Here is a 14,105-nt window from a genome sequence, read left to right on the forward strand (position 1 = left end):
TAAAAACTCAGTTCAGCTTATCTGAGTGGTCTATGTTATGACTTCTATTACCCTGGGGGTGTTGTCCTAATAAGGTTGAAAATAATTCTATTCCCATTTTGGGGTCTTTAATATATTTATTGGTCTCCTCAATCTGTTTGCTTTTTAAGAGATATATTGATTTCCTCTGATTATTTATTCATTCCCTCTTTAAGTTCATCTTCATTTTGTGATTTTTAAGGTCATTTTCTATTGGTTTAGTGGCATTGGAAAGATTAAGTTTTGCAGCATAAGATAGCTGGGTTCTAGATGTGATGTATTGCCCTTTCTGTTACTGATTGTATTCTTACACTTTCTGGATTTGGGGTGATTGTAGCTCTACGTTTTGACTCCTGTGTTTGTCTTTGTTAGATTTTTTTCCCTTGTTTTCTGTATCCCTTGTGATTTTCTTACATAAGTGAGAATAGGTTCTGATTACTGATGAGCATTTAATTTCAGTAGTGTATCTCAGCTAGGGATTTTGGGGGTCTTCAGTCCGTTCATCTGATTTGGCTTCCAGTAAAGCCTGAGTCTTCCTCTGGAGAATGTAGAAATTTCTTGGTCTCTAGTAGAGCTCTTTTGGCTATTCTGCTGACTCTATTTGGGCCTATGGCTTCTGTTATCCCAACATGTATTGACTCTCTCTGGGCCTATGGAATCTGTTGGAGTTCTGAGTAATAGCTGTTTCTGAGGAGATGGATGAGTTGGAATTAGGGCCCAGTTGTCCTTCTAAGATTGTGCCACAGTAAAAGAGCCCTCTTACTATGGAATACTAGAAAACATGAATTCAAATTTAAACTATATAAACCAAATATGTCATCTAAGCATATAGCATCTTATGGATCCCACAAGATTATATATTGTTTACAAAAATATATATAATGAACACCAAATGGTAAGACTATCAAGGATAACCAATTAGATGGAAAAGAAAATGACCAGATGGACATTTCTGGAAAAAGGACATTTTATACTTTCAAAGCATGGCTGAATTTAAACTCAATAAATTCCTCCTAAATCTAGATATAAAATATTAAACCATGCAGTAACAATCAGCCTCTTTCTAAGTGGCAAAAGGCAATTTTAAATATAGAATATTAAAATATTGCTTTAGTGGTAATTTGCTGCTAAATTGTTGAACACTGGAAAGGTGTCAAACAAAAATGTGAAATAATGTGAAACTTGGAATGATGCTTTGAGTTACGTTATTTTGTTCCTCCATTTTTTATTTAAATTTGAAACAAGATTGTTTTACATGTCAATCCTTGTTCCCTTTCCCTCCTCCTGCCCTGCCCCCACTAACATCCTACCTATCCCATTCCATTTCTGCTCCTTAGGAAGAGTGAGGTCCTCCACGGGGGTCTTCAGAGTCTGTCATATGCTTTGGGAAAGGGCCTAGGCCCTCCCTGGTGTGTCTAGGCTGAGGGAGTATTTCTCTATGTGAATTGGGCTCCCAAATCCATTCCTATGCTAGCGATAAGTACTGATCTAGTAAAAGAGGCCCCATAGATTTCTGATGCCTCCTCACTGACACCCACATGCATGTGGTCTGGATCAGTTCCATGCTGGTTTCCCAGTGATGGGACCAAGATCTCTTCCTTGTTCAGATCAGTTGTTTCTGTGGGTTTCACCATCCTGGGTTTTTCCACTTTACTCATCACTCCTCCTTCTCTGCAACTCCTTAGCATTCTTTGCCTTTTCTGGTATCACCATTTTAATTTGTTATTTTGTTAATTTCAACATTCCTTCTCAGCTCTTTAGTTAATTTGGGTTTTTCAATCTTGATTGTTTTCACATGAAATTGATTCGTTTTTAATGGAGTCTTTCTATTTTTGTTTCTATTTTATTGATTTCAATGCTGGGTATGAATATTTATTGCAATGTACCTCTTTAGAGTGTTACTTCCTTTTCTTCAAGAATTTTCAGGTGTGATATTAAGCTACTAGTATGAGAGAGCTCCAATTTTTTAAATGTAAAACTTAGTATTATGAACTTTCCTCTTAGAGCCCTGTTCATTCCTCCTTCATTGTCATCAAAGAAATGCAAATTAAAATACCTACAATCAAGAATTCTGTTGATGGAGATTAAGGAAAACAGAACACTTACCCTTATTCACTGAAGTTGGGCAAACATCTAGTACAGTATATTATGAAAATAAATGCAGACCTTTCTCAAAATATTAAAAGTGGTTTCCATATAACACAGTTACAAATTCGGGACAAGTAATGAAACAACTATTCATCCTAACACTGAGACACTTGTACATCTATGCTTATTGCTGGCCTAGTCACAAAAGCTAATATAAGGAACCAGGATGGATGTTCATAAACATGAGTGGGTAATGAAATTATGGGGTTTTATTAAAATATAAAGAAATATGAAATTGGGGAAATTGTAGGAAAATGTATAGATCTGGAAAATATAATCTGAAATGAGGATACTCAAAATCAGATTAAAATTATGTTTATTCTCATATACAGAAGCAACCATGTTGTCTTAGATAGGATTTCTATTGCTGTGAAGACATGCTATGACCACCACAACTCTTTTTTACTTTCTTTGTATTTATTCTATGTGTCTTTCCCATCATTCATCTTCATCCCATTCATTTCCCTCTTCCTTTGAATCTGCTGTCTCTCATGCAATCTTCTATGATAAAACAATCTCTCATGGTTCTACTGCTTCAGAAGAAGATCTTGATACTGGACATCTGAGTGATCACAGGTACCCAGGAGACTGTAGTACAGAAAGCATAGCTGGGCTCCACTCACTCCTCATGTCCTCAATTAATCTAGGAAAGGCAGGATTCTCCCATCACCCAAATTCCTCAAGGACCCTCATACCTAGTTAATAAGTGTTCTCACATTTTCCCTGAGTCCTTATAATATATATGCTACTTCTCTTTTTCCAGAAGATGCAGTGCCACTTGCACCTTTTCCATACACACTGCATGGTGGAAACTATTGTCTGAGTCTGTCTTTAATTCTACAGCCACAACAGAAACATATCTTCCTTTCACCTCTTGGTCCATCATATAAGCACAAGGAGATTTTTATCAGCTCTTTTTTAAAGCAGTAGATATTCTTCAGGTTGGAGAACATCTCATCGATTGATGAGCTTTTAACCATTCACTGTGTAAACGCCAGAGCCGAGCATGAATAATTCCAAAGAGAGAGGCTCTGGCTTGACCACTGAAACAGAAGTATTGATGGAACAGCCATTGCTAAGCAACACTGATAAACACAAGCATGTTCCTTCCTCAGGTATAAATGAGAGTTCATGCAGTAAATAGTGCCCACTGCACATATGTAATACAAGTGTGATTCTCTTCCTGGGCTGTAGCTTATGCATATATTCTCCTTCTCTTCTTCAAGGTTGGTGAATTACTGTTTTTCCCCACAATAATCTTGCTTGTCTCTTTTCTTTTTTCCATTTTTATTTAAATTAGAAACAGGATTATTTTACATATCAATCCCAGTTCCCTCTCTTTCCCCTCTGATCCTTCCCCCAGCCAATAACATCCTACCTATCCCATAATCTTTCTGGTCCTCAGGTAGTGTGATCCCTTCAATGGGGGGACTTCAGAGTCTGTCATATCCTTTGGGATATAGCATAGGCCCTCTCCATAAGTCTAGGCTCAGGGAGTGTCCCTCTATGTGGAATGGACTCCCAAATTCCTTTCCTATGCTAGGGATAAGTACTGATCTACCACAGGAGGCCCCATAGATTCCCAAGGCCTCCTCACTGATACCCACATTCATGGGGTCTGGATAAGTTCCATGCTGGTTTCCCAGCTATCACTATGGGGGATATGACTTCCCCCTTGTTCAGGTCAGCTGTTTCTATCGGTTTCACCAGAAAGTTCTTGACAACATTGCTTATCACAGCTCATTATGTGAAACTGGATTCCAGTTCAGTTAAGTGTTTAGATGCAGCTATCTGCTTCTACTTCCAGCAGGTTCTGGATGAATGTCTAGGATGGCATATAATGGAGCAATCAATCTCATTATCAGGGGAGGCACATTTAAGGTAGCCTTTCTCTGTTGCTTAGGATGTTAGTTGGTCTCATCCTTGTATATGTCTGATTATGTTCCTAGTGTCTGATTTCGCTTTAAACCTATAAAGGCTCACTATATTATGCTAACACTTTTCTTGCTCTCTTCTTCGCCCAATTCAACCTTCCCTCTCCCTTATGTCCTTCTCATGTTCTCATTTTCCTAGCTCCGTCTCCCTTCCCTCCATGCTCCCAATTTGCTCAGGAGATCGTGTCCCATTTCACTTCCCAAGTGGACTATGTGTGTCTCTGTAAGAGTCCTCTTTCTTTCCTAGCTTCTTTGGTGGTGTAGATTGAAAGCTGGTGATACTTTGTTCTATGTGTAAAATATATATATATATATATATATATATATATATATGAGAGCATACCAAGTTTGTCTTTTTGTGACTGGATTATCTCACTCACAATGGTTTCTTGTAGTTCCATCCATTTTCCTGCAAATTTCAAAATTCCATTGTTTCATTGTTTCTTTCTGCTGAATAGTGTAAACTTACAACATTTTCTCTGTCCATTCTTCAGTTGAGGGGCCTGTAGGTTGCTTCTTGGTTGTGGCTATTACAAATAATGCTTCTATGAACATACTTGAACATATGTCCTTGTTGTATGAATGTGCGTCTTTTGGGTATATGCCTAAGAGTGGAATTGGTGGATCTTGTGGTAGATTGATTCCCATTTTTCTGAGGAATCTCCATACTGATTTCCAAAGTGGCTGTAGACTTGGCACTCCCAGAAGCAAGGGAGGAGTGTTCCTCTTTCTCTATATCTTATCTAGCATAAGCTATCATTGGTGTTTTTTATTCAGCCATTCTGACAGGAAGAAGATGGTATTTCATAGTTATTTTGATTGGAATATACCTGATGGCTAAGGATGTTAAATACTTTATGTGTCGTTCAGCCTTTTTAGAGAATTCTTCTGTAGAGAATTCTCTATTTATTTCAGTACCCCACTACTTACTTGTATTGTTTGGTGCTTTGGACACTAGCTTCTTGAGATTTTTGGAAAGATTGGATATCAGCCCTCTGTCAGATTGGGCTTGGTGAATAGCTTTTCTCATTCTGTTCACTGCCATTTTGTCTTTCTGACTGTGTCCTTTTAGTTTGACATTGGCTATAGTTTTACTGTATATTGTTTTCATTATGAGCAGTAATTTCCTGTTATCCCTGATCTATCCAAGACCTTTAGCATGAAGGGGTGTTGGATTTGTCATAGGAATTTCTGGCATCTAGTGAGATGATCATGTTTTTTTTTTCCTCAGTCTGGTTATATGGTGGATTACATTGATAGATTTTCATGTGTTGAACCCACATTGCATCCCAGGGATGAAGCCTACTTGATCATAGTGGATGAGTTTTATGATATATTTCTGGATTCTGTTTGCCAGTATTTTATTGTGTATTTTTGCATCTATGTTCATGATGGATATTGGTCTGTAGTTCTCTTTCTTAAGTTGTATCTTTTTGTGACTTGGATACCAAGGAAATTGTAGCCTCATAATAAGAGTTTGGCAATGAAACTTCTGCTTCTTTTGGCAATGAAACTCTTTTACAATGCTTCAATTGAATAAAAAAACATATCACAGAATCATCAACCATCATCAACTAGGATTCATCCCAGGGATGCAAGGATGGTTCAACATACAAAAATACATTAATGTAATCCACCGTAATAAACAGACTGAGGGAAAAAACACATGATCATCTCACTGGATGCCAAAAAAGCTTTGACAAAATCCAACACCCCTTCATGATAAAGGTCTTAGAAAAATCAGGGATAACAAGAACATACCTCAACATAATAAAAGCAATATACAGCAACCCAGCAAGCAACATCAAATTAAGTAGAGAGAAACTCAATGCAATTCCTCAAAAATCAGAGGCAAGACAAGGCTGTCCACTCTCTCCATACCTCTTCAATATTGTTCTTGAAGTTCTAGCTCGAGCAATAAAACAAAAAGGAGATCAAGGGAATACAAACCAGAAGTGATGAAGTCAAATTCTCACAATTTGCAGAGGAAATGTTAATCTACATAAGTGACCAGAGAAACTCTACTAGGGAACCCCTAAAGATGACAAACACCTTCAGCAAAGTAGCAGGATACAATATGAACTCAAAAAAATCTGTAGCCCTTCTATATACAGATGGCGTATTGGTGGAGAAAGGAATCAGAGAAACATCACCCTTCACAAATGCCACAAACAACATAAAACACCTTGTGGTAACACTAACCAAAAAAGTGAAAAACCTGTACCATAAGAATTTTGAGTCACTAACAAAACAAATTAAAAAAGATAAAAGAAAATGGAAAGTTCTCCCATGCTCTTTGATAGGCAGGATCAACATAGTAAAAATGGCAGTGTTGCCAAAAGCAATATACAGATTCAATGCAATCACCATGAAAATCCAAAAACAGTTATTCACAGAACTTGAAAGAAAAATTATTGACTTTATAAGGAGAAACAAATGACCCATGATAGACAAAACAACCCTGTACAATAAAGGAACTTCTGGAGACATCACAATCCTTGACTTCAAGCTCTTTTATCGAACCATAGTACAGAAAACAGATTGATAGTGACACAAAAATAGACAGGTAGACCAATGGAATAGAGTTGAAAAACCCTGAAATTAACCCACATACCTATGAAAACCTGACTTTTGACAAACAATCCAAATATATATGCTGGAACAAAGAGAATATCTTCAACACATGGTGCTGGCATAACTGGATTCTGGCTTGCAGAAGACTGCAGATAAACCAAAGCCTATCGCCATACACAAAACATAAATCAAAATGGAACATAGAACTCAACATAAATCCAGCCACACTAACCCTTTTAGAAAACAATGTGGAAAATACCCTTAAATTAATTAGTACAGGAGAATGCTTCCTGAACATTACACCAGTAGCACAGACACTGAGATCAACAATTGATAAATAGGACCTCCTTAAATTGAGAAGTTTCTGTAAGGCAAAGGACACAGTCAGCAAGACAAATTGGCAGCCCACAGACTGGGAAAAGATATTCACCAACCCCACATCTGACAGAGGGCTTATCTCCAAAATATACAAAGAATTGAAGAAGTTAGTCTCCAAAACACCAAACAATACATTTAAAAGTGGGGTGCAGAACTAAATACACAATTCTCAATAAAGGAATCTAAAATGGCTGAAAGACACATAAGAAAGTGTTCAAAATTCTCAGCCATCAGGGAAACGCAAATCAAAACAAGTCTGAGATACCATGTTACTCCTGTCAGAATCACCAAAATCAAAAACACCAATGACAATTTTTGCTGGGGAGGATGTGGAGAAATGGGAACACTTCTTCACTGTGGGTGGGAGAGCCAACCTGTAAAGCCACTTTGGAAATCAGTATGAGGACTCTCCAAGAAAATTGGAATCAGTCTACCACAGATCCAGCAATTCCAATCTTAAGCATATACCCAAAGAAGCACATTCATACCACAAGGACATCTGTTAAAAGATGTTCATGGCAGCAATATTTGTATTAGCCAGACTGGAAGCAGCCTAGATGCACCTCAAAAAAAAGAATGGGTAGAGAAAATGTGGTACATTTACAGAATGGAGTACTACTCAGCAGAAAAAAAAATAATGGAATCTTGAAATTTGCAGAAAATGGATGGAACTAGAAGAAACCATTCTGAGCGTGGTAACCCAATCACAAAAATACAAACTTGGTATGTACTCACTTTTATATGGATTTTAGACATAGAGTAAAGAATTACCGGCCTACAATCCACACTGCCAGAGAAGCTAGTAAACTAGGACCCTAAGAGAAACATTTATGATCCTCTGGAGAAGGGGAAAGATTTAGGATCCACTGATCAAATTGAGATCATGGCAAAATGGAGATTAGAGCTAGGAGAAAGAGAAGGGTCAAAGAAGAGTGTTGCAGAGGACTTGAGGGAGCAGGGGAATAATAGAAGATAAGAATGTAGATATCATAATGGATACATTTTAGGTTTTCAGAGAAATAAGGCACTAGGTTTATTTCTGAAAATCTAGAAAGATGACACCAACTAACAATCTAAGCCACAGAGGAGTGGCTACCTTAAATGCCCTCCACTGATAATGAAATTGATGTCTGACTTATATGCCACCAATTTTATAGCCCTCATCCAGCAGTTGGTGGAAGTAGAAGCATACTCCCACAACTACTCCCTGAACTGAACTGGAATCACTGTGCTGAGTAGGACAAGTGAAGAGCAAAGGAGTGCAGAGCAGGCTGGTTAAACCCACAGAAACAATTGACCTGAACATCGGGGAATTCTTGTTCCCCAGACTCATAGCTGGTATACCAGCACGGGACTGATGCAGAACCTAGGAACATGGCTTTCAGTGAGGAAACCTTGGAAATCTACAGGACCTCCTGTAGTAGTTCAGAACTTATCCCTAGCATATTTGGGGACTTTGGGAGCGTATTCCACATAGAGGAATACTCCCTAAGCCAAGACACATGAGGCATACCTAGGCCCTATCCCAAATGATATTATAGACTCTGATGACACCATATGGAAGGCCTCACCATCCAGAGGGAGCAGCAATTATATGTGGTAGGTAGGGTTTATTTGGGGAGGTGGAAGGGGAGGAAGGTAGGGAGAAGGGAACTGGGATTGTCATGGGAAATAATTTTGCTTCTAATTTAAATTAAAAATAACAATTTAGCAATGAACTTTCAGCTTTTTGTGGAACAATTTGAGGAGTATTGGTATTAGTTCTTCTTTGAATTTCTGGTAGAATTCAGCAATTAAGACATCTGACCCTGGACTTCTTTTTGTTGGGAGACTTTTGATGAATGCTTCTATTTCATTATGGCTTACATGTCATTTTATGTTACTTGTCTGTGCTTGATTCAATTATGATAAGTGATATCTCTCCAGATAATTTTCCATTATCTTTAAATTTTTGAAATTTGTGTAGTACACATTTTAAAAGTATGACCTATAGTTTCTCGGTATTTCCTCAGTATCCCATGTTGTGTCCTGCTGTTCATCTCTGATTTTGTTAATTTGCATGCCTCTACCTTTTGGTTTGTTTGGATAAAGGTTTGTCTATCCTGTTGATTTTCTCAGAGAACCAACTCTTTGTTACACTGATTCTTTGAAATGTTTTTTTTTATTGAACTTTATTGATTTCTGCCCTCAGTTTGATTTTCCTGGTGTCTACTACTCCTCAGTGAATTTGCTTCTATTTATTCTACAGCTTTAAGTTGTGCTGTCAATTCTCTGGTGTGACTATTCTCTAATTTTTTCACATGAGCACTTAGAGCTTTGAACTTTCCTCATAGTACTGCTTTCAAAGTGTCCCAAAGTTTGGGTATGTTGTGTCTTTATTTTCATTGAATTCCAGGAAGTCTTTAATTTCTTTCTTCATTTCTTCCTTGATCCAGAAATGGTGCAGTTGCCCATTGGAAAATTTACCTGAGTTGTTTCTACAATTTATGATGTTGGTGAATTATAAGTTTAAAGCATGGGGGTCTGATCAGACACAGGGGTTTATTCGAATTTTTGTACCTGTTGAGTTTTGCTATATTTCAGTATAAATGTTCAATTACATAGAAGGTTCCATGTGGTGCTGAAAAGAAGGTATATTCTTTTGTGTTTGGATGGAATGTTCTATAGATGTCTGTTAATGCCAATTCGGTCATAACTTCTTCTATTTCCTTTGTCTCTTTGTTAAGTTTCTGTCTGGTGGTCCTGTCCTGTGATGAGAGTGGAGTGTTGAAGTCTCCCACTATAGCTGTGACAGGTTTTATGTGTGATTTGTGTTTTAATGATATTTCTTTTACAAACGTGTGCCTTTGAATTTGGGGCATAGATGTTTCGAATTGAGACATAATCCTGATGTATTTTCCCTGTGATTTTTATTGTTTCATGTGTCCATTTGATTGGAATATCCTTCCAAACCCTTTACTCTGAGGTATTATCTATATTTGAAGTTGAGGTGTGTTTCTTCTATGCAGCAGAAGGATGGACTTTGTCATTGTATCATTTTTGTTAGCCTGTGTCTTTTTAAGGCAAGTTAAGACCATTAATGTGGAAGGAAATTAAGGACCATTGAGTGCTTATACTTGTTTGTTATTGATTTGTTGGTAGTGCTGGTATTGTTTGTGGATTTACCTTGCTTTTTCTTTTGGCTTTTGGTAAAGGGGGGTGGTTATCTATTGCCTATGTTTTTGTGAGAATGGTTAACTTCTTAGGTTGGAGTTTTCCTTCCACTAGTTTCTGTAGTGCTGGATTAGTGGGTATATATTGTTTAAATCTGGATTTGTCATGGAATATCTTGTTTTCTACATCTATAGTGATTGAAAGCTTTTCTGGGTATAGTGGTTGGGGCTGACATCCCTGGTCTCTTAGTGTTTGTTGAATATCTATCTAATAAAGTTTGGCTTTCAGAGTTTCCATGGAAAAGTCAGTTGTAATTCTGACAGGCTTACATTTATATGTTAGCTGATAATTTTCCCTTGCCTCTCTTAAAATTCTTTCTTCATTCTGTACGTTTGTTGTTTAAATTACTATTTGGCAAGGGGACTATTTTTTGTGGTCCACTCTACCTGGAGTTCTGTAGGCCTCTTATAGTTTCATTTGCATGTCTTTCTTTAGATTGAGAAAGTTTTCTTCTATGATGTTGCTGAATATGTTTTCTTCACGTATGAGTTGGGTTTCTTCAACTTCTTCTATACCTATTATTCTCAGGTTTAGCCTTTTCACAGTGTCCCATATTTCCTAGATATTTTGTTTTAGGGATTTGTTGGACTTAAGATTTTATTTGGTGGATGAATGTATTTCACCTAGTTTGTCTTCAATGCCTGAGATTCGCTTTTCCATTTCCTCTATTATGTTGGCTATATTTGTGTCGGTAGTTCCTTATTTATTTTTCCTGGTTTTAGCCAAAACTATCCCTGCAGATTGTATCATCCCTCCCCCTTTCCAGTGGCAATGCAGAGGTCATGCCTATTTTCATTATAGTTAATCAAATGAAGTGCTGAAACTAAAGAGCATGTTAAATGTATTCAACTCATCAGTTTGCATCAATATTAGGCACCATTTGATTTGGAGATGCTCCCCAGAAAGAGGATGAGTGTCTTTCAAAGTAAGAGAGATAGTTTAAGCTCTCTAATTCTGACCCTGAGTCTGATCCTGATGTATAATGAAGAGAGTCCCTGCAGTAAAGGTGCCAAAGTTTGTTGACCCTAAACATGTTTACAAATGAAAGCTTGGATAGTCTGCATTTTTTCAATCAGGTGGTTACACCATAAGGAGCAGTAGAGGCAGCTCAACTTAGGACTTCTTCTTCTTCTTGGGTGGTTTATGCTCTGATCTATACATGTTGAAATATTAGATAGTTCCCTATTGACAGTTGAAAGTTATAGAGTCTTTTGGATGCAGACTACTGATGGTGAAGGTGAAATCTGTATGTCCTTGAACCACTAATAATGAAACTAGAGTGGACCAAGATATGGTCTGTGATGAACACTTAATGTAGTGCCTTAGAGTTTCTCTTCTCTTTTTCCTTCTTCTTTTTGATACCAATCTGCACTCATGCCAACATGAAGTTTGGCTCTTCTATTGATGATCAGTATTTACCTGGAGTCACATCAGGACTGCTGAAAACTGGGACATAACAATGTTACCCCTTGAGGCTAAACAGACAAGGTCTGGGATTTTTGAAAATGCTTATTAATGACTTACAAGATCAGCCATTAAGATTCTCGTTCAACACTATTTAATCACCAGAATACAAACTCCTTTTTGGTCAAAGACCATAAGGCCTTGCTGGAAATGTGAAACTTTATTTAAATACATGCTCTGATTTTGCAAACTACGGTTGCCAAACTTGTCAAAAGTAATAGTGTGATTGAACTCAACAGTGGTCATTCTTAATGTTAGCTTTATAATTGGGCCTTAAATTATTCAATTTTCATGGACAGGTTTCTAATAAAGTATACCAGGATGTATTAACAAAGAGTGAAATCATTTCCACATCTTCATGTCCTATCATAAATGATTAATAAAACTGGATCCAGCTGGGCATTGGTGGCACATACCTTTAATCACAGCATGTGGGAGGCAGAGGCAGGTGGATCTCTGTGAGTTCAAGGCCAGCCTGGTCTCCAGAGCAAGTGCCAGAATAGGCTCCAAAGCTACACAGAGAAAACCTTTGTATTAAAAACAAAACAAATAAAAAAACTGTAGTTCCAAAGAAATCGAGTTTCCTGACAAATTAATGTTAAGAGAAAGAGCTACAAATGCCATCTATGTATGCATCATATTTTGGTACCAGCAAAAGGTGAAAATTTTAGAATACAGCTACACTCATGGGAATCAATGGAGAGAAAAATACTGAATTAGTTGATATTTGAAATGGACATAGAATTATCAATCTCATAAAAATAGAGGTGTACAAATGAAGTTCCTTGGGACTTCTATGTTGGACTAAGATTTCATAAGGTAAATTAGTGATTTTCAGGTATTTAGGCAGCATGAAAGGAAATCACATAATCATGTGAAGCATCAGCACAAAGAAACTTCACATGAATAAAGGGGTGTCTCTGTGGCAGTTCCTGGTGAAACCAGTCTACCCAGAGACTGACATGTGATGACCCTGACATGGGAAAAGAAAAGTGCTGGAGAAGTGGTTCCTGTATTGGTGATGAACAACAGTGTATGTGTGGATGTAATGGGGTGTGCAAAGAAAAATAGTGAGATTTTACCTCCTTAAATATTTGTGTTAGTGACAAATGTAGACAAAACTTCCTTATTTAGTAATGCAAACTCTATGTACTAATAAAGACAAATGTCAGTGACATTTTAAAATGCAATCAGCAATGTAAATCTGAAGTTTATAATAACAGTCTAGGCATAAGCCACACCATGGTTAAATTTCAATTCTGTGTTTGTCACTTTAAAAATATTACATGTATGAATGTTTTGTCTGCAGACATATAGGTGCACCAGAGCTCAGAAGAGATCATTAGAACCCATTAAATTTCAATTACAAATGGTTGGGAGCTGCCATGCAGCTGCTGAGAACCTAACCCTGGTTCCCTGGCAATACAAAGAAATGTTCTTAACACTTAACTATATTTCCAACCCCTGTCCCATTATTGTAAAACTTTCATTCATTGTGTAATCATTTTATATAGAATTCATTCACCCCAAAGTGTTTAACACCATGATCTTCTGAATAGAATAAATACACAAATTCAGGCTTAAAATCTGAAATGGATGTTATTTTTAAATAAAAAGAAATTGTGTCTACCTGTGCAAAAATAATATTGATAGAGCAGAAGAATGAATCAGTGGATAGGCTAAAACCATTGCAACTGAGGGAAGGATTCACAGCAGTGAAGGTAGAGATGGTGTTGGGCCTATCAATATTAATATTGAATATTTGTGGCTTTTTCTTGTCAAACATTCATTAATAAGGTGTCTTTTTTCATTATGGAAAATATTTTATTTTAGAAATTTGAGTCGGGTGAGATAAATACAACAAAGCACATACTGACAGCACACAAATTTAAACAAACTTTTGTCAAAAAAACCTTTTTAATCTATTCCACACACTTTCACACCTGCTAAAATCAGAGTAAGTGTCCTGAGGACCCTTTGCATTCACAAGTAATAGATACTATGCTAAACAAGAAGTATCTGAAAGCTTTGTGCTTCTGTTTTTAAATTTTACATAAATGTATTTAAATTAAAATTTAAATGTCTAATTAATAGTTATCTATTTTCTGTTTGCTATTCAGAGTGTGTTCATTGTTTGCATAATTTAAGAATTTATGCATTGATTCAATTAATATCTATTTTGATTGCTTTGTTGTATTCTTAAAATTTTAACATTTATCTTGTAGTGTATCATACTTTATATTTTGGACAATGTTTCTTTTGATAAAAAGAATGAGGCATTTTCTAAGACTAACATGTGATAATACTGTACAAATATTCATGAGGTCTTTTTCATCAGTTGCATTCATTAATCAGATTTTTTTTCTTGCAGATCAT

The sequence above is a fragment of the Cricetulus griseus genome, chromosome 8 (genome assembly GCF_003668045.3).
Source record: "Cricetulus griseus strain 17A/GY chromosome 8, alternate assembly CriGri-PICRH-1.0, whole genome shotgun sequence".
Classification (NCBI taxonomy): Eukaryota; Metazoa; Chordata; class Mammalia; order Rodentia; family Cricetidae; genus Cricetulus; species Cricetulus griseus.